The 25904-nt window shown below is 39.2% G+C and overlaps 1 pseudogene; it reads left to right on the forward strand.

Moving 5' to 3' along the window:
• Positions 1-3157: 3157 nt before the first annotated feature.
• LOC147283082 (uncharacterized) lies at positions 3158-5767 on the forward strand (annotated as a pseudogene).
• The last annotated feature ends 20137 nt before the right edge of the window (positions 5768-25904 follow it).

Consider the following 25904-nt stretch of genomic DNA (forward strand, 5'->3'; position numbering starts at 1 on the left):
CAAACAATCCTAATCATATAATTGAACCTTTAATTGCACAAAAACAACACGAATTTGAGTCCAATTTCAAGATATTCGAAAATAACATAAACCCTAAAATCGAATTTCTAAAATCTCAAAATTGAACATCAACACCTTAGGGGAAAGATTACCCGTACCTAGAGGATCGATTTTGTCAACTGGATCGATGGCCAATTATCGCTGGAAACGCCGGAATCGGCGGCGGAAGCCGCCGCCCTTTGCATCGTCGATTCGCCGCCGTGAGCGATCACCGGAGCAAGGGGGTGACGCTGCTGGACTCGCCGGAGCCTGGGGAAGAGAACCCAAGTGGTCGTCGGCCTCGAACTCGCCGGAAAAATCGAGTCGCCGTCGAGAGCTTCGTTCAGAAACGGCGTCGCTGCGCCGCCGTCGCGGCTTGGTTGGCTGATCAGACCCCACCGGGAGGTCGGCGGCGTGGAGGCGAGTCCAACGCCGGTCAGATCACAGAAATCTGGCGCGGGACGACCGAGGGTCGAAGAGAGAGATCACGGGGGAGAGAGAGAGCCAGCCGAGAGAGAGAGAAAACCAGCGAGGAGAGAGAGAGAGATCGGGGGAGGAGAGAGAGAAAAGGGGGAGGCTGAGGTGGTGCCGTCGCCGTCTCCTAGCCGGACGGCGAGGGAAGCAGGCCGGAGAGGAGAGTGTGCCAGGGGAGGGGCGTTGGGGAGAGATAACAGGGAGAGAGAGTGAGGCGTGAGAGGAGAGAGAAAGTCCAGAATTTTTTGGACCTTTGGGGTTTTAAAACCCACTTTTATAAATTTACAAAATTGCCCCTTACTTCACATGTCCGTATCTTCCAAACCGTAACTCGGACCGAAGCGTGCTACGTGTCTATGAAATCGTGGGATCGAAAGCTATCTAACGGACCCAAAGTCAAAATCAAAAGCCCTTTTATTTTAAAAGTCAACTTTGGGTCGGGTCGTTACAACTCCTCTATGTGCTACCTTCGTAACTAATCCGGTCAATTAGTTGTTCGAAGCTCTTAATGTCCCTATCTTCCATTTTTTCAAGCGTGTTCCCTCAAGCCTTTGAAATCGATCTTTAATCTTTCTTCATGTCACCCCTTAATGTGTAGGACAATTTTTGTTTATTTCATGTTTCGCTTTTTCTTCGAAGGTGAACTTCTTGCCTCTCAAAGTTGTTTTCCTCTTCAAAGGTGAGCCTCTCACCTCTCGAAGTTGCCATTCCTCTTTGAATAATAAATAAAGATGTATGTTTGTTTATTTTTATCGTTCGTTCCGATTTTTCATTCCTTGCATATTTTCTGTGACACCTGAAATGTCATTAAAATATGTTTTTCTTGTATGTTTCCCTTTCTTGTATATTTCCCTTGACATTAAACCCGAAATGTCATTGAAATATGTCTTTTTCTCATTTTGTACGATCAAAATAAATTTTATTAATCAACCTTCCCAAACGATCATTTCCTATACCACTTAGCCTGAAGTGTGGGGCCCAAATGTTGTAGGGTAATACAGTCATTTTAACAACCTTTCTATCAAACATTTTCCATGCCACTTAACCTAAAGTGTAGGTCAAAATATTTGTAGGGTAATATGTGTTTTCATAATACGATTAAACTCGGTCTCAGTCTCGGCCGTTCATGCAATTTAATTAATTGAGGCATGTTATATCAATCCGATAATTAATCCAATAATCAATCAATCAATCCAATATCATGTAATATCAATTTGATAATTAATCCAATATCATAGATTCATGTCTATGAAAAATAATTAAATATCATTCAATTTTTTTAGAAAATAGGGTAAGAAATTCTTAGCTCCTATATTTTTCATCCAGTTTATTGAGATTTTGGCCGATCCCACCATATGAGCTATCAGTGATGCGCTTCGGCTATTTGCTTTGATTCTTCCTCAACCATAATTTCACAATCATAAGTATGCTCCCTGTCCAGCCATATGTTTTATGAAAACTGTACCCAACTTCTGTTTAGTTTCAGCATCGACCGTGTGAGTTGTAAGGTACCCAAATGCGGACCGTATCCCGTGTCGGATACGTATCGGATACGGATACGCATCAGATACGGACCGATACGCCTTGGATACGTATCCAAGTCAACGGATATGTATTTGACTTGTTGGATACGTGTATCCTTTGCTCTCAACACGGGTATCCGATTTTTTGGATACGTTTAACAGTCAATTGAAGAAAACGAAAAGAATTTAATTTGGATGAAGGATACGAAGAGTCTCTAACTTGAAATCATGAAAACGAGCGAGGACTCTGCGTGTCTGCCACAGTGCCACTTCATCTTCTTCAGCCACTTCTTCAGTTCTTCACTTATTCTTGCAAACCCAAATTGGAGAGAGTCAAGAAACCCAAATTGGAAACCCAAATCAGATGTGCAGAAACCCACTCCAAACGATTGACTTGCACCGCACCGCCGACGAGCGACGAACGACCTACGCCGCACCCAGTTCTTCAGTTCTTCAACCACTTCATCTACTGGTAAGTGCGTACTGGTGTTTGTTTGTGTCTTTGACTCTTTGTGAACTACTGAACTTTGTGCATGGTATACTGGTAATATACTAGTTGAGAACTAGAATTGACTTATTAGATTAAGGAAAGTCGTATAGTGTATACTGGTTGTTTGGTTGATATATAATAATATTGATTATTTCATTATTTGATTGTAATATAATATAATATAAATTATATTATTAATAGCTTGTCACTTTGTCGCCTTGTATATTTGTTTCTTTCTTTCTTGACCAGTACAATGTGTATAATATATGTTAATAATACAATGTGTAATATTAGTTAATATATATGTTACCCAGTACCATGTCTAATATTAGTTAATAATATATATGTTTCGCTTGTAATATGTTTCCAAATGAGTTATGCAATATATATTTTTTTTATGTTGCTTATACTGTATAAATTATTCATGTTCAGGAAAATGAGTCATCCGGATAATAATATAATGACTAATGCTAATCCTACTGAGAATACTGAAAGTTTGGTAGATGATCATGCTCTACCGTGGAAGTATGTTAAGAGGCTTGGAAAAATGGGAAACGGAGGAGGAGGCAACACTATGTTTGAATGTAATTTTTGTCAGAAATCTTACAGAGGATCCTACTCTAGAGTCAAGTTTCATTTGTTGAAAATGTCAGGAACTGGGATTGCAAGTTGCAGCAAGGTTAATGATGAAGTTTATGCAGAAATGAAAAAACTTGTGAGAGAATGTGAGTATAGGTTGAAAAGTGCAGCTCCAAGACAAGTTTCTTTGCCCACAACTGGTTCTTTGGGTTATTCTGTGCCTGTGCATGTTCAGCAAAAGAAGAGACAAGCAATGAATGGGCCCCTTGAAAAAGCTTTTCAGAAGGAGGCTAGAGAAGAATGTGATGCAGAAGTTGCAAGGATGTTTTATACAGGTGGGTTGTCCTTTCACCTTACACGGAATCCACACTATCGAAACTCCTATCTTCGTGCTTCTACACTTCTAGGATATGTTCCACCAGGTTACAATGCATTGAGAACTACTCTTTTGCAACAAGAGAAGAGCCACATTGAACGGTGCTTACAACCAATTAAAAGTACATGGAGCACTAAAGGTGTAAGTGTGTGTAGTGATGGGTGGATAGATTCGCAAAGAAGACCACTTATCAATGTTATGACAACTTGTGAAAGCGGGCCTATGTTCTTGAAGGCAATTATTTGTGAAGGAGAGTACAAGGACAAACATTGTATTGCCAACTTCCTTATCGAATCCATTAAGGAAATTGGTTATCAAAATGTGGTTCAAGTAATCACTGACAATGCGCCCGTTTGTGGAGCTACTGGATTACTTGTTGAGGCCAAATATCCCAACATCTTTTGGACACCATGTGTCGTTCACACCCTTAATCTTGCTTTGAAGAGAATATGCTCACCAAAACTAAATGATGATTGGCATGATGAATGTAGTTGGATTTCAGAAAAAGCTGATGATGTTTGGTTCATAAAAATTTTATTATGAACCATAGTATGAGATTGGCTATGTATAAGGACCACTGCAAATTGAAGTTACTCTCCATTGCTGAAACAAGGTTTGTTTCTAACTTTCTAAGCTCATTCGTGCAATAATATAATGATATATGTTAATAATATATATGTTACCCACTTACCCAGTACGTACAATGTATATAATATATGTTAATAATACAATGTGTAATATTAGTTAATAACTTAATATATATGTTACGTAATACCATGTCTAATATTAGTTAATAATATATATATATATGTTTCGCTTGTCTTCCTTTATTCAATTTGCTCATAATTGTCTTCCTTTAATCAAATAAATTCATTTTTCCTTAATATTTCATATGCCATGATTTCATATGCCCATGATGTCACTGTGGGCAATTATTTTATATGCCCATGATTTCACTGTGGGCAATTATTTAAATGCCCATGATTTTATATGCCTATTATATTATATGCCCATGATTTCGATCACTGTGGGCAATTATTTTATATGCCCATGATTTTATATGCCAATTATTTTATATGCCAATTATTTTATATGCCATGATTTCACCTCACGTCAACCCTCTTTATTTTAATGCAATGATATTTTGACTATATGTATCTATTTCAGGTTTTCTTCAACACTTGTGATGATTAGAAGATTTAATTAAGGAAGTAAAGGAAGGTCTACAACAAATGGTGATTAGTCCAAATTGGTCTTTATATAAAGAGGATGATCCGGGCAAAGCAAGAGCAGTGAAGCAAAAGATATTGGATGAATACTTTTGGGATGAGATTGATTATAGACTTTCCTTTACAGCTCCTATATATGAGATGATTAGGATGGCTGACACAGATAAACCATGTCTTCACTTAGTTTATGAGTGGTGGGATACCATGATAGAGAAGGTGAAGACAGCTATCTATAGGAATGAGCAAAGGCAACTACATGAACATAGCGACTTCTTTGATGTGGTGCATATTATTTTAGTGGAGCGATGGACTAAGAGTAGCACATCACTACATTGTTTGGCTCATTCTTTAAATCCTAGGTAAGTATTATGTGCTTCTTTCTTTTTAAAGTCTTTAAAATTTACTTTTACTTTTTTTATTATAATTTTATAAAATGATATCATTCTTTACTTATAGGTAGTATAGTCCAGAATGGCTTCAAGAAGATCCTAGTCGTGTTGCTCCACACCAAGATGTCGAGATTACAAGGGAAAGAAAAAAGTGTTTTGAGAAATACTTTTCGAATGAGCAAGTTAGAAGAAATATCAATGTGGAGTATGCCTCTTTTTCAATGTGCTTGGGTGACTTTGGAGCTATTGATGCTATGAATGATAGGTTTCTCATGGAACCAATGGTGTGGTGGATTGTCCATGGAGCTTCCACACCAATTCTTCAATCCATAGCTTTGAAGCTACTTGGACAACCTTGTTCCTCCTCGTGTTGTGAAAGGAATTGGAGTACATATAGTTTCATTCACTCTTTAAGAAGAAACAAGTTAACACCACAAAGAGCTGAAGATTTGGTATTTGTGCATAATAACCTTCGTCTTTTATCAAGGAAGAGCCCAAGCTACAAAGAAGGTGTTACTCAAATGTGGGATGTTAGAGGAGATATATTTGATAACTTGGGTAAAGAAGGTATTGGGATGCTTGAAATTGGTAGCCTTTCTCTTGATGAACCATCATTGGAGGCTACTTTATTTACCAGGGAAGACATTATGAATATTGAAGTTGATTGAGACTTATATTTTTTAATTTTCTAGAGTTTGGATATTTTAAATTTGGATGATCTTTTTAAGTCTTTAGAGTTTGAGTGAAATGAATTTGAATTTTTATGTTATTTAAAGTATGTTTTAAATTATTCATATTTTTATTATTATATATTAATATTTTTTTTTTTTATTTGCCGTATCCATATCGTATCCTAGTTTTTAAAAATTTGCCATATGGCCGTATCCATATCCGTATGGTGCTTCATAGATGACAACCGGTTTTGCATAGAGCAACATGTCAAATAGCAGAGATGCATCCATAAACTCAAGCAGCACATATGCAATCATAAATGAATTATCAATCTGAGACCGAACGAATATGAGAGATTCTTATCTTTTTTGAAGTGCTCATACTGCCTCTTTGTTCTTGTAAAAGTCCTGCTCCTGCAGCCCGGGGGAGCCAAGTCTTTGCTCGTGCTCAATTGGAGCTGTTCGAGATCGGGCTTTCCTTCCCTTTGAACGATGTGCACGTACTCGACCCTCCATATCATCCGTCTTTGACAATGATTTGTAGATGCATTAGATATATAATAAACAGGAGCCTAACGCCACCATTCTTTAGCCAATGACTGAAACACTTATTTATATTCTTTCTGTCTGCACTGAGTCCATCAAAAGAACCCCGAGCCTAGCCAGCCTAACTTCTGGGTCTTCTTTCACCCCTTTGAGCTCTTCCACTTTTTTAGAGCTTCCTGCATTACTGGTGAAATTCTGGATTCTTCAGAATAGGAGTGGAGACTTAAGCCGTTACTACCAGTTACCTCCAGAAAGCCTTAAATCTGTTGACTGAGCTTAAGCATTTGGCAGCTTAATTTAGCTAATTAATGTTGCAGTTTTTGTAGTTAATTAGTTAGATTCTGTTTGTGTAAGTTGAACACGTGTAAGTGTCTCATAGGACACCAAAATGAATGGTAGTGCTGAGCTCATAGGCTCACGCATTTGGAATGCCTCAGCAATATGGTTGCTGTCCTTTATGTAACAGAATTGCAATGAATGAATAGAACAGTGGCGTGAGCACTGGGTGAGAATCACTAAGATTGAATTCATTTCTTAGCCTTTCAGCTTCAATGCTGCTTCCTCTCTCTGCCTCAAATTAATTAATTAAACAAACACTCCTAAATTCTACATGGTATCAGAGCTTAGAATTGGATCAAGGGGTATTGGGGCGTGATTTGTGTGAAGAAAAACAGAGTGAAACGAGCAAGGATTCGTGGTTGCAATGGCAAGCTCTGGAGGTGGTGAGCTACGAGCTCCTATCTTTGATGGTAATGAATTCGATTATTGGAAAGTCAGAATGATTACTATCTTCAAGTCACAAAGATTGTGGAAGCTAGTAGAAAAAGGGATTACAGTCCCTGAATCAAAGAAAAAGAAAAGTTCAAAGAAAGAAGAACATGCTGAAGGTGTAGATGTTGATGAAGAGATGGAAGCATACCTTGAAGAACAGCACATGAAAGATGCAAAGGCATTAGGCATCATTCAAGGAGCAGTCTCCAAAGAAATCTTTCCTCGAATTGTAAATCAAGAAACTGCAAAGGGAGCTTGGAACCTATTGCAGGAGGAGTATCATGGTGATGAACAAGCTAGATCTGTGAAATTGCAAGGTCTACGCAGAGAGTTTGAGTATATGAGAATGAGAGATAATGAATGTCTTGCTGATTATTTTTCCAGGTTCTTTGATTTAACAAACCAGATGGAGAAATATGGTGAGATCCTCTCACATCAGAGAATGGTCCAAAAGGTACTTATCAGCTTATGCAAGGTTTATGATCCAATGTGTGTAGTGTTAGAAAGAACTTGTGATCTGAATTCAGTTTCAGTACATGAAGTTGTTGGATCTTTGAAGAGTTATGAGCTTCGATTGAATAGACATGAAGAAGATGATGGACATACAGAGAAGGCATTTTCCAGTATGAGCATTACTCCAAAAGGCCAAAACACACAGAATAGGCCATATGCTCATGATGGAGGAAGGAAGGGACATAAGCAATGGAAAGGAAAACCAAGGAAATGGGATGCCAAGTTTCAAGTTGCTGGAAAACAGGAAAGAGGTGCTGACTCTGGGAAGCAGAAATGCAAGATTTGTGACAAGCTTCACTATGGTGACTGTTGGTTCAAAGGAAAGGTCAAGTGTCACAAATGTGACAAATTTGGCCACATGATGAAGGATTACCATCAACCTAGCAGGAGGGGTGAGGTGGTCAATTATGCCAATCAGGTCCAGAACACTGCCACAATGTTCTATGCATGTCATATGGCATCTGTGCAAAAGGAACATGGGGTCTGGTATCTTGATAGTGGCTGCAGCAACCATATGACAAGCTGTGAGTCACTTCTTATCAACATAGATCGAAGTGTAAAGTGCAAGGTCAAAATGGGGACTGGTGACTTAGTGGAGTCTACTGGCAAAGGCACACTGGTGGTTGAAACAAAGAGAGGAGTCAGACACATACCTGAAGTGATGATTGTTCCTGGTCTGGATGAGAATCTGCTCAGTGTTGAACAGATGATTGAGCATGGATATTGGCTTGTTTTTGGTGATTTCATGGTTTCCATTTTTGGAGACAAGAATTTGCGAGAACCTATCACTACTGTCAAAATGAAAGGAAACAGATGCTTCCCTCTTTCATTTGACAGTGTTACTCCTTTTATGGCAAACTCAGTGACCACTATAGGGTCAACTTGGAAGTGGCACAGAAGGTTTGGACATTTGAACTTTGGAAGTCTGAAAAAATTACAAGAAAATGAGATGGTATATGGTCTACCAAGTTTGACAGACAGTGATCACATGTGTGAAAGCTGTGCAATGGGAAAAGCTCATAGGCAACCCTTTGACAAAGACAAAGTCAGAAAAGCCTCTGATCTTTTGGAGTTAGTACACACAGATGTGTGTGGTCCCATGACAGAAACAATTGGAGGTAACAAGTACTCTCACCTTTATTGATGACAAGTCAAGAATGTGTTGGGTCTATTTTTTGAAGTTCAAGTCTGATGCATTCAATGTGTTTAAGAAATTTAAAGCAATGGTTGAATTGCAATGTGGATTTAAACTCAAGAAATTGAGAAGTGATAGAGGGGGGGAGTATACCTCTCATGCCTTTGAGAAATTCTGTGAGGAGGTGGGAATTGAGAAGCAATTAACTGTTGCTTACTCACCTCAGCAAAATGGCATTGCTGAAAGGAAGAACAGGACCATAATGGAAATGGCCAGGACTATGCTCCATGAAAAGAAGCTGCCACAGAGTTTTTGGGGAGAAGCAGTCAATACTGCTGTCTACCTATTGAACAGGTGTCCTACAAATGCCTTAGACAACAAAACTCCATTTGAGGAGTACAGTGGGAGGAAGCCAGGTGTTAAACATCTAAGAGTCTTTGGTTCTGTATGTTTTACTCATGTTTCTGCACAAAATAGGCAGAAACTTGATGAAACTGGTCAGAGAGGCATTTTTGTGGGGTATGGAACTCGAGAGAAGGGTTATAGAGTTTTTGATCTGAAAAATAACAAGGTTGTTGTCTCTAGAAGTGTGATTTTCGATGAAAACTCACTGTGGGATTGGAACTCTAAGGAAACTGTTTATATAACAGTACCTTTTGAAAGAGAGCAGACAAGCAATGCTGCAGAAGGTGAGGTTGAACCTGCAACACCTGTGCAATCTCCAAGAGTGTCTAATGAGGCTGCAAGTGTGGAAAACTCATGTCCAAGTCCACTCACAGAAGGCTCAAATGGTGAAACAAATATGAAAAGGACTGATGTTGCAATTTCTACAGCTGAAAGTGAAATTGGAATGTCTGATACCTATGATTATACTCCAAAGAAGTGGAAGAATCTCAATGAGGTGTTTGCTCAATGCAAGTTTAGTATAATAGAGCCTGAGAATTTCACTGAAGCTGTCAAAGACCAAGCATGGCAGAAAGCAATGTCAGAAGAGATTGCTATGATTGAGAAAAATCAAACTTGCAAGCTTGTAGATAGACCGAGTGACAAGCCTATTGTGGGAGTAAAGTGGATTTACAAGATCAAACTTAATCTGGATGGCACAATTCAGAAACACAAGGCAAGATTAGTTGCTAAAGGCTATACACAGAAGCCAGGAATTGATTTTAATGAAACATTTGCTCCTGTGGCAAGGTTAGACACCATTAGAACTCTGATTGCTCTAGCAGCTAAGAATGGCTGGAAACTTTTCCAACTTGATGTCAAATCAGCTTTTCTCACTGGAATTCTAGAGGAGGAAGTGTATGTAGATCAGCCAGATGGCTATGTTGTCAAGAATCAGGAGCACAAAGTGTATAAATTGCATAAAGCCCTCTATGGTTTGAAACAGGCTCCACGAGCTTGGTATGGAAATATTGACAGTTACTTGTTGGAATGTGGTTTTGAGAAAAGTCCTAGTGAGGCAACCTTGTATGTTAAAAGCAAGGAAGGCCAGGGCACACTTATTGTATCAATCTATGTAGATGACATCGTCTACACAGGGAGCAGTGACAGTATGCTTGTGGAATTCAAAAGGGATATGATGAACAGATATGAAATGTCTGATCTTGGTCTGCTACATCATTTTCTTGGAATGGGAGTGATCCAGCTAGAAGGGAGTATCTTTATCCACCAAAGAAAGTATGCTCACAACTTGCTAGAGAAATTTGGCCTAAAAGATTGCAAACCTGTGTCCATCCCATTGTCAACAACTGAAAAGTTAAGAAAGGAAGATGGAAGTGAGCCTGCAGATGAAGGCTTATACAGAAAACTGGTTGGAAGCTTGTTATATCTAATTGCCACAAGGCCTGATATTATGTTTGCAACGAGCTTGCTAGCTAGGTTCATGCATTGTCCCTCTGCTAAACACTTAGGAACAGCTAAAAGGGTGTTAAGATATGTGCAAGGAACCATTGACTATGGCATACAGTATAGGAAAGGAGATTCTGCCATTCTCATAGGCTATTGTGATAGTGATTGGAGTGGAGATGAGGATGATATGAGATCCACATCAGGATATGCATTCTCTTTTGGGAGTGGTGCATTTTCATGGGCATCAGTCAAACAACATAGTGTTGCTCTCTCTACTGCAGAGGCAGAGTATATGAGTGCTTCAGAAGCCACATCTCAAGCTATGGCTCAGGTTTGTTCTACAAGATTTTGGAGAAGAGCAAGTTGAACCAACTACCCTACTGTGTGATAACACATCTGCAATAGCAATGTCCAAGAACCCTGTCTTTCACCAGAGGTCAAAGCACATAAAAAGAAAATTTCATTTCATAAGAGATGCTATTCATGATGGAGTGGTTGATTTGGTGTACTGCAAAGGAGAAGACCAACTCGCAGACATTTTCACGAAGGCATTAGCCAAAGACAGGTTCTATTGGTTAAGAAGCAAGCTTGGTGTCAAGTCTGCCAAATCCTTAGAAGGGAGTGTTGACTGAGCTTAAGCATTTGGCAGCTTAATTTAGCTAATTAATGTTGCAGTTTTTGTAGTTAATTAGTTAGATTCTGTTTGTGTAAGTTGAACACGTGTAAGTGTCTCATAGGACACCAAAATGAATGGTAGTGCTGAGCTCATAGGCTCACGCATTTGGAATGCCTCAGCAATATGGTTGCTGTCCTTTATGTAACAGAATTGCAATGAATGAATAGAACAGTGGCGTGAGCACTGGGTGAGAATCACTAAGATTGAATTCATTTCTTAGCCTTTCAGCTTCAATGCTGCTTCCTCTCTCTGCCTCAAATTAATTAATTAAACAAACACTCCTAAATTCTACAATATCTCATAAAAACCACATTGCAAGTCGAGTTTGTAGATTCGAGTTCACGACCAGTCACGTGAGTGGGCAGGTCAACGTCGCGTTCGCTTCCACGCTGTTCCGTCTCAGTTCGCAGGAGCATGCAGGCCGGAGCTCCCAATTTCGTCGAGCTCCTTCATGACTTCGAAGTCAGTCACGGTGAGCTCGGCTCGAGCTCGCAGGTTGGAGTCAGTCAGGTCGGAGCTCCTACATTGGGTCAGTTTCGTTGCGAGTTCGACGTTAGTCACACCGAACTGGTTCCATCTCCTGCACGAGTCGAGTTCGCTGGCCGGAGCTCCCTTCAGTTCGAGCTCGGTCCCAGGTTCGTCGCGGGTTGAGCTTTCTGCTGCCATGTCAGTCACGCCGAAGTTCCCGGAGTTCTCAGTTCTTCGGAGTTCAGAGTTTGGCGCCCTTCGGGTCGAGATCGGGTCCATCTCCTCGCAGGCCTGAACTCCCCTCAGTTTGAATCATGTCGCAGCAAGTCGCGAGTTCTTCGCTGCCAACTTAGCACAGTAACCAGCGCCGCAGGTCGAGTGCGTGACGAGTCCTGCGTGCATTCAAGATCGGGTCATGGCTTCGTCGAACTCCTGTCTTTGCCTGTTGATTTCGGAGCTCTGCTTGGCTCGGGCTTGCAGCCAATCGAGTGCCATCCACGTCGAGGCTCCGTCGCGAGTTTGGGTTCGCAGCCTCGTCGAATTCCGTCGCGGTTCAGAGATTCTGCCTGGTTTGAGTTCGTGGGCGATGCCAGCTCAGCCAGTCAATCACGCGAGTTCGCAGGCCGAAGTCGGTTTCGTCGGAGCTCCCTGGCAGTCATCCCAGAAGCAATCTCGAATATTCTGTTAGTATCTCATAATATCACCTGTATATATACATAATGAACCAAATGAAGGAAAATAGCATCTCGTGTTTTGGGTCTATAGTTTTGGGCTTGACTTACTTCATCCCTCGTCCAGCCCAACTGATTTTAGCATAGCTTTTTATGGCCCAAAATGGCTTATTCCTATTTATACTAGCTTAATTAATTTGTGGTGTTTGGCCCATGTGATTATTTTGGATCCCACATCTTGTGAGGATGAAGCAAATTGGCAAAGTCCAATTTTAATTTAATTAAGCAATTAGCACAGTCCAAAATAGAAATACATAAGCATGTATTAGTGGAAAAAAATACACATCTTCACACCAAGCACATGCACACATCACTGTCATCATTACAGAGTTGAAAATGTAAAAATATGGAAATATCTAAAATAGATGTTTATGTTTAATTGACATTGATCGAGGATCATATGTTTATGTAAAAATATGGAAATATATCTAAGATAGATATATCTCTTGTGAGGATCAAACTTATAATTTAGTTTCAAATGCACTAGTAACTTAATTATTAGGTTTTTATGTCTTTAAGGTCAGAAAATTAACCTTGGATTGAGAACACTTCCCTTATCCACTGTGAGCAACTAACTTCATCAACTACTGATGTGCAAAAAATTATGTGAGGATTTAAAAATGCAACTTGGGGAGCTGTAACATGATGTCTAAAGCCTAAATGAATGAATAACTGAAGTGATGAAATAATTGAAAAAGTAAAAAATAAAAAGAACCGACTCTAACTCATCAACTAGTAATGCATAAAATATATATCCTATGCTCTTTGTCCTATCCGAAAAAAAAAAAAAAAAAAAAAAAAAAAAAAAAAAAAAAACCAGTAAAAGGAAAGCTAAAAAGAGCAGAAAGAAAACTAAGAAAAAATCAAGACTAAACAAACAAACTAACATATCCAAAGAATACATATATAATAATTTTTTTTATTAGAATAAGATGATTATAATTAGAAAAAAGTTATAATCAAATAGCACAAATACAACCAATCCCAAGAAACTCAAACAAAAGATAAATTTAACAAGTAACTTCATTACCAAACTAAATTTACAGTAAGTTAAATACCTTTTGGGTTTTTTATCACTCAAAGATCCACCCAATGCCCCAAATTTCTTCAACAATGAGAATCTTTATAATTAGATGTATTTGCTTTAAAAGCATACACATACAAGAACACAAACAATCATATGGTAAAGATGGAGCTGTCCTACTTGTCATCCCAGTAAGAAAATGAGGACTTGGTCGTATGGTACTCTGATTGGACATGACTTCAACATGTGGCCAAGTATATATAAAATAGGAATGTCCTATATAATCTATTGGACCAGACCATTCAACTTAGCTAACTTTACCACAATTTAGATGAAGTTAAAAAGTTTTTATCAAGCAAAAGAGAAGCTAATCATCATTCTTAGAAACAAAATGAATTTAGCATAACACCACGAACAGACAAAGCACCATAATATTCATAACAATTTAGCTTAAAAGTAAACACATGAAGCTCCATATCATTCACAAACTGAAACATGTACTCTCTTTTAAGAATGATCTTAGTTGTATTAATGTTGAGGAAAGATGAAAGAAGAAAGATATATAATATAAATTGCATAATTAATAGACTTACCAAATCAAATACCCATTTTGCTGATGATCATCTCCATTAAAGCAGCTGCTTTCTTAATTGGTAGAAACGCTGGACTAAACAAAACAAGATCATAGTAAATTCTTAGTTAAGAAGGCATGAAGAGGCTACAATGTAAAATATTTAAACTTTTTTTATTGATAAATGATTGAAACTTTACATGCACAGATTTCATAAATGGAAGACTAATATGTAGACAGTACAATCCTAAGTATTATCTTTACTTGAAAAGAAAACAAACCTGCAGAGAAGTGATGAAGGCCAAGAATTGTGGAAAGTGTAGATCCGACTTCAGAATATTGATGAGCACTTCATTATTACATATAATATCTCAAGATTTATATTTGTTAGCATTTTTCTTAATTTAAATTGAAAAGTCCAAATTATTCCTCATATTTGATTATTTAATTGGGCTAAGTCTTTATTTTCATTAACTAATTCATTTTTTTTTTGCCTTAATTAAATTGGGAGCTACTATTATTATATTAGAGTTAATCTAAATGAGTTCAATAATTCTTATCATTAATTATTACTCTTATATCATGAGTATAGAGCTAAACCGAATTGATGATTGAAAAGCTTGATTTTATTAACAGCCACACAGCTGAATATATACAAGTAAACAACTGAATTTCCTATAAAACTGGAAGACCTATTCTTAAGGAATCCTAGACTAAACAGTTGAAACAATATTCAAGTTTGAAAAACAAAATTTGAATACAGTAGTTACAAAATACAAGATACATCTCTTACATGCCCCCTCAAGATGAGCCACAATCAGAGTGGCTAATCTTGGAGCATAGCAACTGAAAATGAGCTGTAGACAAGGGTTTGGTGAGAAGATCAGCAAGCTGATCTGCAGAGGAGACATGTGCTACCCGTAGCATGCCAGATTGCACCTGATCCCTGATGAAGTGGTAGTCAACAGCCATATGCTTCATTCGGGAGTGAAAAACAGGATTGGAGCTGAGTTGTGTAGCACCCATGTTATCACAATATATTACAGGCATAGCTGAAACGGTAACACCAAGTTCAGAAAGAAGAGAACACACCCAACTGATTTCAGCAGCAGTAGCCGCCACAGAGCGATACTCAGCTTCGCTAGACGACCAAGCAACAGTTGATTGCTTTTTAGAACTCCAAGAAATCAGATTTTTACCCAAATACACAAGATAAGCACCTGTGGAAGAATAATTATCTCTGTTGCCAGCCCAGTTGGCGTCTGAAAAGGCATGAAGTGTGTCCGAAAAACTATGAAGAGACAAGGGTGAGCTGTGGTGAAGGAGAAGACCTTTAGACATGGTACCACTGAGATAACGCAAGATGCGTTTCACAAGAGCCCAATGTTCAGTAGTAGGGCTGTGCATAAATTGGGACATCTTGTTGACGGCGTAGGAGATGTCGGGCCGAGTAAGAGAGAGATACTGCAGACTCCCAACAATGGCACGATACTGAGTGGGGTCCGGAAGAAGAGCGCCAGTTGCAAGAGAAATTGTAGAGGAACTAGTGGGCAATGGCGTAAGGACCGGTTTAGCACCTTGCATGTGTGTCCGTTTCAGCAAGCAGCAATATAACCCTTTTGTGAAAGTAAAAGACCATTAGAATGAGGAAGAACCTCAACACCCAAAAAATAAGACAAGGACCCAAGGTCTTTGAGAGAAAAGCGGCGGGCTAAGTAGGCAACAAACTGAGAGACAGTTGTAACATTGTTACCCGTTAGGATAATGTCATCCACATACACCAGTAAATAAAGAATAGAATCGGAGCAATTATATATGAAAAGAGAGGTGTCTGAATGTGAGTTGTGGAACCTAGATTGTAAGAGAAATTGGCGCAATTCATGGTACCAGGCACGTGGAGCTTGCTTGAGACCATAAATAGCCTTATGCAGCTTGCAAACATGTGTAGGATGATCCGGGTCCACGAAACCTGAGGGTTGTGCCATGAAAACAGTTTCGGTGAGGTGACCCTGCAAGAAGGCGTTATTGATATCCAGTTGCCTGAGTGACCACCCAATAGTGGGCTTAATGACCGGACTGAATGTCTCATGAAAATCCACACCGAGCCTTTGATGAAAGCCTTTAGCTACAAGGTGAGCTTTGTACCTGTCAATAGAACCGTCAGAAAGCCTTTTAATTCGGAAAACCCATTTACACCCTACCAAATTGGTAATACCGTCAGATGGAACAAGCTCCCATGTTCCATTACAAACAAGTGCATTGTACTCTTCAGACATGGCTTGACGCCAGTTAGGATCTATGATGGCTTGAATGATGGAAGTGGGTTCAAGGGTTGGTGATGGTGACTTAATGGCATGAAGATTGAGTTTTTGAACTGGTTTGACAATGTTGTTTTTGGCTCAGGTAATCATAGAGTGGCAGGTGGGAGGTGGTGGGGGTGGAGATGGTGGGGGTTGGACTTGGGTTTGTGGGGTGGGTGAAGCGTGCTCGGTTTGTGGCATGGGTGGGGTGGGCTCAGTTTGGGCTTGTGGTATTGGAGAGATAGACCGAGATTGGGGTTGTGGGGTGGTATTAGTGTGCTGGGGTTGTGGGGATAGAGTAGTGGGTTGGGGTTGGAATTGGATTTCAGTTTGAAGTGGAGAGATAGAGACAAGATGGTGCAGTGATGGATTTGGTGCCATAGGATGGACAAGAAATTGTGACTGACCTATAGAAGAGAGCAGCTCCTTAGGGCGGTCTGCTGATGGCGTGGCGGTGACCAGTGGTGGGGCAGAAAGGACGAGAATGGGAATTACAGGAGGAAACCATTGGGCTGGATTGGGAGTGGCTGAATGGAAGAGGTCAGTAGAGATTGATGTATATGGAAAAATGGTTTTAACAAACTGGACATGGCGAGACACATATGTTTTGGAGGTGGAGAGATTGAAGCAGATGTAAGCACTTTGGGATAAAGAATATCCCAAAAATACACAAGGTTGGGATTTGGGTTCTAATTTATGAGATGTATAAGGCCTAAGCCATGGGTAACACAGGCAACCAAAAACTTTCAGTTTGGAGTAGTTGGGACTCTTTTGAAAAATGGCCTCATATGGAGATGCAAAATTAAGTCCAGGAGTGGGCATTCTATTGATCAAATAAACGAAGAGACAGGCCAGTTTCCACAAAATGTTTGTGTCTTCTTTCCGAGTATCCATTGTGCTCTAGGGTATGGGGTGGAGTGGTTAAGTGAGTGATGCCATGGAGGGATAAAAAATTTTTAAGACCGATATACTCTCCCCCATTGTCTGAATAAAGGGTGATTATTTTTTGTTTGAAGTAATTTTCTACAAGAGGTTTATATTTTTGAAAAATGTCATGCACATCTGATTTTTGTTTGAGAGGGTAGAACCATATATATTTGGTAAAATGATCAACGAATATCACATAATACTTAAAACCATCTTGGGACAAAATTGGGGAGGTCCATACATCAGAAAAGATTATTTCCAATGGTTTAGTGGAGACAAGTGATGAAGTTGAGAATGATAACTTATGACTTTTATTAATATGACAAGCATTACATGAGAATTCTTTTGGCATGGGAGACGAAGATTGTAAATGATAATTAGAAATAATAAATTTTAAAATAGGAAAGGCTGGATGACCAAGGCAGTGATGCCAATTTGAAGAAGTGGTTTTGGTGTGGGAGAATGCAAAGATTGGGGAGGTGACAGGATGTGAGGAGGCTGGCCACTCATACACGCCTGCTTTGGTACCGCCGGTCAGGAGAATGCTTCCTGTGCTAAGGTCCTTCATATGAAAACAAGAGGGTAAGAATTCAACAGAAGTATTATTTGTGGAGCAAAATTGAGAGATGAAAATTAAATTCTTTTGCATGTTAGGAACACAAAGAACATTATTTAAAGTGAAGGAATTGTTTTTTGAGGAGAGGGAGAGGGAGCCAGTGTGAGAGATAGAGAGATTGATACCATCACCGATCATAACATCATCAGAACCATGATATGGAGTGTGAAGAGACAAGTTACTCAGGTTTGTAGTAACATGGTGAGATGCTCCACTGTCGAGTAGCCAATTTGGTTTGGTGTTGGAGTTTGCTACAAATTGAGCTTGAGGTTGCCACGGTCTTTATATTGGCAGAAGATCCAGCAGCAGAGGAGGGTTGAATGGCCACAAATTGAAAGGACGGACAACGCTTGGCAATATGACCTTGGACACCACAGACTTGACAGTAGCCTTAGTATGGGCGTGGTGGAGGCCGGTTGTTGTTGTTGCGGTTTGAAGGGCCAGAAGGAGAAGATGGCCGCCAATTTTGGGAGGGTGGACGCCAATTTGGTTGACTTGGTTGAGAGGAGGAATTGGAGTTGTGACGCCAAGTGTTGCTGGAATTGTTGGGTCGCCAATTGTTGGTGGTGAAAGATGTCCGATTGACAGGATTGGCCGTAATAGGGTGGGGAAGCTCAGGCTTTGAGTGAGCAGGTAGTGAAGCTTCAAATGAGAGCAGCTTTTCATGAAGTTCTTCAAAAGAGATGGGGTTGTCACGGGCCATCGAGAATTTTTTCAGTGAGATCTTCTTCATCCATTAGGGCACCTAGAATAGCAAGCTCATCAGAACGAGCTTTAATGGAGTGAAGAAAGTCAGTGATAGTCATAGTGCCTTTGTTAGGATTTTTAAGAAGGTTTTTGACTTGCTTGATGCGGCCACGAGTTGGTTTGGCATAGGTGTTGAAGAGGGTTGATCTGACCATTATTTCATATACTTTTATACTCTTGTTTTTGGATTATTGTTATGTTTTTTAGTGTTTTTAGTTCATTTTAATTTAGTTTTGTATTTTTATAGGTTTGAAGAGAAAAGGGGAGAGAACAAAGCAAAAGGGATATTTTTGGGCAAATCAGTCAAGTTCGAGGAATAAACTGCACCTCCTCGAAGCAAACCAGATGTTGTTCCCTATACCGTTGGAAAGATACGGATGTTAGCTTTCCGAGGAATTTTACGGTTCGTGATTTGCATTTTTCTAGGAGAAGTTATGGCTATTTGACTGAAGGCAGTTCAGGCAGAAAAGTTTGTGCGAAAATGCAAAGTAATTCTTTTTAGATTTCTTTCTTGGAGCCCAATTGATGTTATGTGTATTTGGGAAATATCTAGAGGGATCCAGGTTTATTCTTTTAAGGTCTAATCCTATTTTTGTTGGGATTTTGGGTGCCAAATCATCAATGACAACTCATCATAAGAGTAATCCAAGTCCAACAAGGAAAGCTTTTACCAAAGAAGAAAAGGATTTGTTTCTTATTTAAAGGAAGGAGATCATCATCTTTTGGGGGTCAGCTTGGAGGGAAGAAAGAGGGACAAGAAGTGGCTGCCATCCTTGTTTTCTACCATCCGTCGTCATAGTTCATAAGTTTTTAATGCTTTCTAGGTTTTTAATTATGTTTTCTTTAAACATGAGCAACTAAACTCTTTTTCTAGGGATAGGATGATGCCCTAGCATGAATGTTTATGGTTTTTAATATTTATTTAATGGATTTTTAGTTTCTTTTAGATGAATGCTTAATCACTGTTTTAATTGTTGCTATTTGTTAAGTTCTTTGACTGCGCACCTTAGGGCTTTGCATCTAGTAAATTTGAAGTTGAATTTGAGGCCGAGAGGCAATATAATTTGAATTAGCTTCTTGTGGTTGAGTGTGGTAAATTACATTGTTGCTCGAGAGAGAATAATGATTTGCTTGGTTCTCTTGTTTTCTAGAGCGTAATGAATCCTATTTGTTAAATTTGTGCCTGAGAAGGATAAATTGCATGTTAGGGTATACGACCTTTGCCTGAGAAGGAAAGAATCATGCACTTAAGGAAAACTGTGGTCTAAGTGTCTGAGAGGAACTTAGATACGAGAATTATCATCTAAAGAATTTAAAGAATTTGTTGAATGTATTAAAACCTAAACTGGATTGCTTGTGGTTGATTCTGAATCCCTAGTTCTTCCAATTGATTGTTAAACCATAATATTTTATTTTCATTAGTTTACTTATTGTTCTTGATCCTTGTTTTTAATTGTTGCGTTTTCATTTGCTCTCATCATAAATCATCACAATACTCTTCTCAAAGTCATTTTTAATTTTCAAGTTGTGTTTATTTTTATTAGATCCAAATAAGGAATTTAAATTTTTGAATTAAATTAATAATCCTCGTGGGTACGACAACCTTTTATCCATTTACTATATTATATCCACCCTGTATACTTGCAGGAAATTCACCAAGGGTGTTCCAAGCTTCCCTAGAGGTGGTGGCACGGGCAACAAATGAAATAAGGGTTGGAGAAAGAGAGCCCAGAATTAATTTGTCTTAGCATACCCAAGTGCTATAGGCCGGATTGAGGGTGGTGACATTGTCTGTGGTGAGAGTTTGGGAAGGGTAGGGTTTGGAACCATCAATGTACCCCAGAAGATCGTAGCCAACAAATAAGGATTCAAATTGAATTTTCCAAGAAAGATAATTTGTGGAGGTGAGTTTGATGGGGGTTTAGGCAGCTGTGTTTATGGTGAGGAGTTGATGGTTGTTGGAAGTGAGAATGGCGTGAGGTGTTGCCATTAAGGTTGGAAAAAAAAAATTAACAGGGGAGAGAAATGAGGAGCTCTGATACCATATAGAGCTAAACCGAATTGATGATTGAAAAGCTTGATTTTATTAACAGCCACACAGCTGAATATATACAAGTAAACAACTGAATTTCCTATAAAATTGGAAGGCCTATTCTTAAGGAATCCTAGACTAAACAACTGAAACAATAATTCAAGTTTGAAAAACAAAATTTGAATACAGTAGTTACAAAATACAAGATACATCTCTTACTGAGCAGGTTGTCAAGCTACACCAACATGGCTAGATGGTCACGTGAGTTTCTTGTGTGAAGGCTTAAGAGAGTAAGAAATCCTTTTAGGCTGTTAGTGTACCCAATTAACATAACAAGTGAAAGAAACAAAATTGACTAACAAAGAAGGAGAAAGGGCGTGGGACCCATTTCTTATTCTAATACATGGAGGGAAAGGACTAGAGCAAACCAAGGAAACCCAATAGAAAGAAAAGAAGAATAAAAAAAAAAAAGGAAACATAAGGTGAGAAAGGGTCAAGAGATCAATTGGAGAGGGAGAATACTAGTGGGTGCCCTTTCCTAGAGCAACTAGGTATTCTAGTTTCTGAGGATTTACAAAAAGGCGGCAGCAATTGGATTACCTATATAGGCTATATCTATTTAAGCTTGCGACACAGGGGAGAAGAGGTACTCGAGACAACCAGGGGCAACTGCAACTTGGGTTTTATTTGTTCTTCAACACTTTATTTTTTCTTCTGCAATTTTTATTAGAATGATAGGTATGAGCGTATGGAATTTAGAGAGAAAAGGAGAAAAGGAAAAAGATAAGAGTTTATTTAATTCTTGCATAAAAAACCCAATACCGAGGGATTTATACAAGAGTGGAGGCAGAGATGAGTATCACGTGACTCAAACAAGCAAAATAATTAACTAACTAAATGATGACAGTGCTACTGCTTATTACATTAGATAATAGCCTAAAGGAATACTAGAAAATAGTAATAGCATATGAGGCAGTGATCTAACAAGGTCACACCCCCTCAAAATAGGGCATGTTCTCATGTCTTAAAATATGGAAAACAAGTCTGAATCTCAGAGGCATCTTCCCAAGTGGCATCCTCTGCCGGAAACCCCTCCCACTTGATAAGCCACCTGGCCGGTGACAGATGCATTGTTCCGTTTAAAAATACCACGTTGAAGAACCTGCTCAGGGCCCCAGAGGACAACACCTATATCATTCACAGGAGGCAGAGTAGAAGATGGTACCACCTTGTCTCCTATTTTGGGTTTCAAGAGAGACACATGAAAGGTTGGGTAAAGTTTGGACCCCGAGGGAAGTTACAGCCTGTAAGCCACCTTGCCTACTCGCGCGAGCACCTTATAGGGACCATAGTAACGTGGTGCAAGCTTAGGGCAATGAGGGTGGGCAATAGATGCTTGGCGATAAGGCTGGAGGAGCTTGAGAAAAACCCAATCCCCCACTGAAAATTTGCGCTCAATGCGCTTCTTACTAGCATAGAACCTCATATGCTCTTGGGCTAGCCGAAGATGAGAGCGAAGGTGATGCAGCAATGCATCTCGATCACGCAATGTCACATCCACCAAGTGGACTGGAGAAGAGCCGGGTAAGTAAGAGGCGATGGTGAGCGGTGGAATGCCGTAAACAGCCTGGTAAGGTGTCATAGAAATAGCCAAATGGAAAGTGGTATTGTACCGCCATTCTGCCTAAGGAAGCCAAGAGACCCATGAGGTGGGTTTGTCCCCCACATAGCACCTTAAGTAATGCTCCAATGTTCTATTGAGGACCTCGGATTGGCCATCGGTTTGAGGGTGATAAGCAGAACTGTGGCAAAGTTTGGTGCCTTGACAAAGTAAAAAGGCTTCCCAAAATTGACTTGTGAAAGTGAAGTCACGATCAATTACATTTGATTTAGGCATTCCATGAAGGCGAACAATTTCACGCACAAAGATTTCTGCAACCTTAGAGGCAGTATAAGGATGAGAAATGAGGATCAAATGGCCATATTTTGATAAACAATCGACCACAATGAGGATTGCATTTTTGTGTTTAATGGCCAGAAGTCCTTCTATAAAATCCATAGCCACATCTTGCCAAACACCTTTAGGAATCGGTAAGGGCTGTAAGAGACCAGGAGGTTTAATTGCTTCATAATTTTGCCTCTGACAAGTATCACAAGTGGCCACAAACGTACTGTTTCACATCATGCTTCAAACCTGGCCAATTGAAGTTACGAGTAATGCACTTATATGTCTTCAAATAACCCGAATGCTCCACCACTGGAGAAGAGTAAAATTCCTCCAAAATCTTAGTACGCCATTCGATTTGAAGGGGGAACAAAAATGCCTAATTGACAATAAAGAACATCCCCTTGTAATGTGAAGTGTGGCTTTGTGGCGGTATTGGATTGTAAGGCATGAATGATTGTCGTAGCGTCTGGGTCGAGCAAACACAGTTGATGTATGGAAGAGATGGAATCAAAAATTGGACTGGACAAACCCATAAGAGCAGAGAATTCTTGTTGTCGGGACAAATCATCTGGCACCACGTTTTGTGCCCCTGAACTGTACTTCAAAACATAATTAAAGCCCAACAATTTTAATAACCAACGCTGCTAAGACGGAGTGGTGATCCGTTCGTCCAAAAAATGTTTGATGGTCTGATGGTCTGTTAAGATCTTGAATTGCCTCCTCAACAAGTAGTGCCTCCATTTTTGCACATCATAAACAACGGCGAGCATTTCTTTGTTGTATACGGACAATGAGAGATTTTTTCTTGACAATGATTTGCTAATATAGGCAATAGGATGCTGCGCTTGTGTCAACACTGCTCCGACCCCATGAGCTGAAGCGTCACATTCTACTATGATATGTTCATAAATTCACATCATTTTATATTCCTCTTACTTAGTTTTTGTAAGTTCATTTGATTAAAAGTTTTAAATTTCATTTAGTTTTGTGTTTTTAGCTTCCAAGCAATAAAATGAGAAATTTCACCATTTATTCTCCTTAATAGATTTCAAGATGAATCCAATTGGAGATAGAAGCTAACACCTTGAAGTTATTCCAGGTTAAATTTCGTGACATTTGAAGACTTCTAAGGTGTTCATTTTTAATTTCAAAGTCAGCCCAAAACTGCACCCGAGGAGAACTGAGTCAGCTGCATTGTGTGGGGCATAACTTTTTGGTTCGAGCTTGGATTGAGGCATATAATATATGGTTGGAAAGAAGACATCTAGAGCTTTCTATTGATATATAAAACGTAAATGTTTGAGTTGGTTAAGGCCTCCAAATTGCTCTCCAAAGACAGCTCAGAAATCCTGTCAGCAAAAGGATAAAGTGGTCCCAAGACATCACTACTAGGAAATACCCCATTAGATATCACTAAAAATATATCGGTTTTAAAAAAATCGATATTGTCAAAGTTTTTTATATTAGTTGGATTTTTAGTTTTCTAAAAATGATGTCTAAACACATTTATATATCGCCAAGTTTGCAAATTCGATATCTAAATTTTTGGGTAGAAATTAAAATTCTATGATAACCGATATCTAAACCATGAACTGATATTAATTGTTTCAGCTAAAAATCAAATATACAAATTTTTTTGACAACTTAAATGTTTTGACTTAAGTTAGACCCGATACTCCCCCCTCTCAAACACTCCCTCTCACCCCGAGCTCTCTCTCTCTCTCTCTCACACACCCACAGCCCTCGCCGTTGCTGTGATTTTGCTTCAAATTCCCCCAGACCAGAATCCATGAGGTCTCTACCTCATCGATCCTACTTCTCAAAAATTCCCAAAGGCTTGACAACTCTTCACTCGCAGACACATTCACTCAGACTCCATCAGACCAAACTCAGCTTCTTCTCTCTCACCCTCGCTCACTGAGACGAAACTCAGATCGACAAACTCTCCTTCGATCTCTCTATCTCTATGTCTCTCTCTTTTCTCTTCCTCCTAAACACGATTCACTCATCAAAAATTGTAAAACCCCCAAATTCTAGGGTTTCACTTTCTCTCTCCGATGGAAGGGAACGACGAGACCTCGGGACCAATGATCGACGACGAGATCTATCACCCATCGTCCAACACCCACCGCGCGCCTAGTATCCATCGTCTAGCTTTTTGTGTAACACCCATCCAACTCCGACTCTATTCTCCGACAACTCTCTCAGGTACTCTCTCTCACTCTTGCTTTTTGTGTTTTTTATTCACCTTGTTTGCTTGCTATACTCTTCCTTCGGAAGCCTGATTTTCTCTATTATTTTTGGGAATTTTGGTTGAATTTAGACAAATTTTCTCTACTATTAGTTTCTGAAAAAATTTATTTATTTTTTGGTTGCAGGTGGTTTCAGCTCTCTCTTTCTCTGCTATCTTTCCCTTTTTGAGCTCTCACACGCTCTCTGTTATCTGAATGCATCATAGAAAAGGTATGGCATCAAGTATTTAACTTTAGCATATCATGTCAAAGATACGTTTATGTATCAGATCAGCTTGTTTAAATTTGGTTTGTGACTCCAGGGCTTGTCAACACTCAATGCAGAGCCATTGCTTATTGGAATTTCAGTTAGCTCTTTAGATAAAGCTTTTAGGGTTGTTGATATTGGTCCAGATGCTGATAATAAAGAGGAGGTATATGAGTACCTGTTTGGAATTATAAGTCTATTATTTCTTTTTATGAATGTAATGATTTTACTCATGTTCTCTCACTAGGCTCTCAAATTCCGCAAGTTCTGGGGGGAGAAGGCAGAGCTCAGGAGATTTAAAGATGGTAAAATTGCAAAAAGCACAGGTTAGGCATTTGTTTTGGTTTTTTTTTTTTTTTTTACTTAATTGATCTTAGTTGTATTCAATATGATCTAACATTCCTTAGTCTTGCTAAAAATTGTCAAGATGACTAAAATGATGAAACTGTTTGCACAATTCCTTAGTTTGGGAAGGTGAGCAATGGAAAAGACATCTCATTTTAAAAAGGATTTCTGAGTATGTGCTTCTGCGGCATCTTTCTCTATCAAAAGAGAATATCATGCACATCTCGGATCAACTTGATTTCTCTTTGCTATATGGTGCTGGAGGTAACTAGAGCCATTTATTACTGTTAATTTTCTTATAAAAAGAAAATTTATGTAATTCTATGCCTCCTTAGTTTTATACATCGCTTTATGGAAACAACATTGTAATTGCTTCAGATCCTATATCATCTTCTCGGAGTTTGCTTGGGGCATTCGACATTCTATCGAAGCGC

The sequence above is a fragment of the Dryas octopetala genome, chromosome 6, assembly GCF_963921425.1.
Source record: "Dryas octopetala chromosome 6, drDryOcto1.1, whole genome shotgun sequence".
NCBI lineage: Eukaryota > Viridiplantae > Streptophyta > Magnoliopsida > Rosales > Rosaceae > Dryas > Dryas octopetala.